This window comes from Polyodon spathula, chromosome 30, assembly GCF_017654505.1.
Source record: "Polyodon spathula isolate WHYD16114869_AA chromosome 30, ASM1765450v1, whole genome shotgun sequence".
Classification (NCBI taxonomy): Eukaryota; Metazoa; Chordata; class Actinopteri; order Acipenseriformes; family Polyodontidae; genus Polyodon; species Polyodon spathula.
This window is the reverse complement of record NC_054563.1, coordinates 8,390,740-8,395,768: the sequence shown is the minus strand read 5'-3', so window position 1 is coordinate 8,395,768 and position 5,029 is coordinate 8,390,740.

Below are 5,029 nucleotides of genomic sequence, written 5' to 3'. Positions count from 1 at the left end.
CAAGCTTGTGTTTATAGAAATGAAGGCTGTATATATAATAATATATAATAATAGTATAATATAATATATATATGCATGCGCGCCCCGCTGTATTGTTTTTCTCTTCTTGTAAATCCTCAGCAGTTTTAGCAAGCTTGTGTTTATAGAAATGAAGGCTGTATATATAATAATATATAATAATAGTATAATATAATATATATATATGCATGCGCGCCCCGCTGTGTTGTTTTTCTCTTCTTGTAAATCCTCAGCAGTTTTAGCAAGCTTGTGTTTATAGAAATGAAGGCTGTATATATAATAATATATAATAATAGTATAATATAATATATATATATGCATGCGCGCCCCGCTGTATTGTTTTTCTCTTCTTGTAAATCCTCAGCAGTTTTAGCAAGCTTGTGTTTATAGAAATGAAGGCTGTATATATAATAATATATAATAATAGTATAATATAATATATATATGCATGCGCGCCCCGCTGTATTGTTTTTCTCTTCTTGTAAATCCTCAGCAGTTTTAGCAAGCTTGTGTTTATAGAAATGAAGGCTGTATATATAATAATATATAATAATAGTATAATATAATATATATATATGCATGCGCGCCCCGCTGTATTGTTTTTCTCTTCTTGTAAATCCTCAGCAGTTTTAGCAAGCTTGTGTTTATAGAAATGAAGGCTGTATATATAATAATATATAATAATAGTATAATATAATATATATATATGCATGCGCGCCCCGCTGTATTGTTTTTCTCTTCTTGTAAATCCTCAGCAGTTTTAGCAAGCTTGTGTTTATAGAAATGAAGGCTGTATATATAATAATATATAATAATAGTATAATATAATATATATATATGCATGCGCGCCCCGCTGTATTGTTTTTCTCTTCTTGTAAATCCTCAGCAGTTTTAGCAAGCTTGTGTTTATAGAAATGAAGGCTGTATATATAATAATATATAATAATAGTATAATATAATATATATATATGCATGCGCGCCCCGCTGTATTGTTTTTCTCTTCTTGTAAATCCTCAGCAGTTTTAGCAAGCTTGTGTTTATAGAAATGAAGGCTGTATATATAATAATATATAATAATAATAATATAATATGCGGCGCGTCCCCGCTGTCATTGTTTTTCTCTTCTTGGAAATCCTCAGCGTTTTAGCCACGCTTTGTGTTTAAGAAATGAAGGCTGTATATATAAGAATATATACTAATAGTAAATATAAATATATATCATGGCGCGCCCCGCTGTATTAATTTTTCCTCTTCTTGTAAAATCGTCACAGTTTTAGCAACTTGTGTTTATAGAAATGAAGGCTGTATATATAATAATATATAATAATAGTATAATATAATATATATATATGCATGCGCGCCCCGCTGTGTTGTTTTTCTCTTCTTGTAAATCCTCAGCAGTTTTAGCAAGCTTGTGTTTATAGAAATGAAGGCTGTATATATAATAATATATAATAATAGTATAATATAATATATATATGCATGCGCGCCCCGCTGTGTTGTTTTTCTCTTCTTGTAAATCCTCAGCAGTTTTAGCAAGCTTGTGTTTATAGAAATGAAGGCTGTATATATAATAATATATAATAATAGTATAATATAATATATATATATGCATGCGCGCCCCGCTGTGTTGTTTTTCTCTTCTTGTAAATCCTCAGCAGTTTTAGCAAGCTTGTGTTTATAGAAATGAAGGCTGTATATATAATAATATATAATAATAGTATAATATAATATATATATGCATGCGCGCCCCGCTGTATTGTTTTTCTCTTCTTGTAAATCCTCAGCAGTTTTAGCAAGCTTGTGTTTATAGAAATGAAGGCTGTATATATAATAATATATAATAATAGTATAATATAATATATATATGCATGCGCGCCCCGCTGTATTGTTTTTCTCTTCTTGTAAATCCTCAGCAGTTTTAGCAAGCTTGTGTTTATAGAAATGAAGGCTGTATATATAATAATATATAATAATAGTATAATATAATATATATATATGCATGCGCGCCCCGCTGTATTGTTTTTCTCTTCTTGTAAATCCTCAGCAGTTTTAGCAAGCTTGTGTTTATAGAAATGAAGGCTGTATATATAATAATATATAATAATAGTATAATATAATATATATATGCATGCGCGCCCCGCTGTATTGTTTTTCTCTTCTTGTAAATCCTCAGCAGTTTTAGCAAGCTTGTGTTTATAGAAATGAAGGCTGTATATATAATAATATATAATAATAGTATAATATAATATATATATGCATGCGCGCCCCGCTGTATTGTTTTTCTCTTCTTGTAAATCCTCAGCAGTTTTAGCAAGCTTGTGTTTATAGAAATGAAGGCTGTATATATAATAATATATAATAATAGTATAATATAATATATAATATATGCATGCGCGCCCCGCTGGATTGTATTTTCTCTTCTGCAATCTCACAGTTTAGCAAGGCTGGTTTTTATAGAAATACGGCTGCTATATAATAAATATATAAAATAGTATAATATAATATATATAATCATGCCGCCCCGCTGATTGTTTTTCTCTTCTTGTCAATCCTCAGCAGTTTTAGCAACTTTGTGTTTATAGAAATGAAGGCTTGGGGGTAGATATAATAATAATATATAATAATTATAATATAATATATATATGCCTGCGCAGCCCCGCTGTTTTGTTTTTCTCTTCTTGTAAATCCTTCAGCGTTTTAAGCCCAACTGTGTTTATAGAAATGAAGGCTGTATATATAATAATATATAATAATAGTATAATATAATATATATATGCATGCGCGCCCCGCTGTGTTGTTTTTCTCTTCTTGTAAATCCTCAGCAGTTTTAGCAAGCTTGTGTTTATAGAAATGAAGGCTGTATATATAATAATATATAATAATAGTATAATATAATATATATATGCATGCGCGCCCCGCTGTGTTGTTTTTCTCTTCTTGTAAATCCTCAGCAGTTTTAGCAAGCTTGTGTTTATAGAAATGAAGGCTGTATATATAATAATATATAATAATAATAATATAATAATAATATATGCCATGCGCCCCCCCGCATGTGTTGTTTTTCTCTTCTTGTAAATCCTCAGCAGTTTTAGCAAGCTTGTGTTTATAGAAATGAAGGCTGTATATATAATAATATATAATAATAGTATAATATAATATATATATGCATGCGCGCCCCGCTGTATTGTTTTTCTCTTCTTGTAAATCCTCAGCAGTTTTAGCAAGCTTGTGTTTATAGAAATGAAGGCTGTATATATAATAATATATAATAATAGTATAATATAATATATATATATGCATGCGCGCCCCGCTGTGTTGTTTTTCTCTTCTTGTAAATCCTCAGCAGTTTTAGCAAGCTTGTGTTTATAGAAATGAAGGCTGTATATATAATAATATATAATAATAGTATAATATAATATATATATGCATGCGCGCCCCGCTGTGTTGTTTTTCTCTTCTTGTAAATCCTCAGCAGTTTTAGCAAGCTTGTGTTTATAGAAATGAAGGCTGTATATATAATAATATATAATAATAGTATAATATAATATATATATATGCATGCGCGCCCCGCTGTGTTGTTTTTCTCTTCTTGTAAATCCTCAGCAGTTTTAGCAAGCTTGTGTTTATAGAAATGAAGGCTGTATATATAATAATATATAATAATAATAATATAATAATAATGCATGCATGCGCCCCCCGCTTATTGTTTTTCCTTCTTGTAACCTCAGCATTTTAGCAATCTTTGTTTATAGAATGAGCTGTATTATATAATATATAAATATATAATATAATTATAATTGCTGCGCGCCCCGCTGTGTTGTTTCTCTCTTGTAAATCCCAGCAGTTTAGCAAGCTTGTGTTTAAGAAGGAGGCTGTATAGTATAATATATATAATTAAATAGTAAACTAATTATACGATCATGCGCGCCCCGCTGTATGTTTTTTCCCTCTTCTTGTAAACTCCGCCGTGTTCCGCACTTGTGTTTATTCTAAATGCAGGCTGTATGTATAATCCTATAGTATTGGTATAATATAATATATATATACATGATGCCGCCCCGCTGTGTTTGTTTTTGTCTTATAGTTAAATGAAAGGCTGTTTTCGCAGCTTTTGTTTTATAAGAATGAAGTCTGTATCTAAGAAAATATATAATAAATTATAATTAATATATATACATGCGCGCCCCGCTGTGTGGTTGTTAACGTCTTGTAATACCCAGCAGATAATAGCAAGCTGTGTTTCTGCGCAGGAAGGCTGTTTGTTTTTGTTTTGTGTGTCTGTTTATGTTTGCTAACGGGATGGAGGGAAGTAATACCCGGTATAATATTGAGTCTTTCTGCTGCAGAAATATACTAAATCATATATAGATCATAATAATTAAAATAAAGAATAATATATAATCTCATCCATCACGTTGTGTTTGTGTCTGTGTGTTTGTGTGTCTGTGTGTTTGTTTGTGTGTCTCTGTGTGTCTCTGTCTGTCTCTGTCTCTCTGTCTCTGTCTGTGTCTCTGTGTGTTTGTGTGTCAGGGTGTCTGTTTGTTTGTGTTGTCAGGGTGGTCTGTGTGTTTGTGTTTTAATTATTTTTAATTATGAATGTACCTCATCGCGTTTTTTTAATGTGTTGTGACTAAACAATAAAAGCCTTACTTTAAATTTCCTCTTCATCTATCCTTATATCTTTTCTATCTTTCTTATTAGTATTCTTATCATACTTCTTATTCTTCTAGTCATATATATCAGTAATGATGATACTTCTTCATAATCATAATAATACTAATGATCATAATAATCATAACAATAATAAGTATTATTATTATTATTATTATTAGTATTATTTTATTATTGCTTGGACATTTGCTATATATATAATAAATAATATATCTATATCTCCTATATCTGAATTAATGTGAAGCATATGCTCGGCGGTGTGTCTGTGTTGCTGCCACCCTCTGCGTTGTACTTTATTATAATGTCTAACTTTTTTATTTTAATAATAACGTGAAAT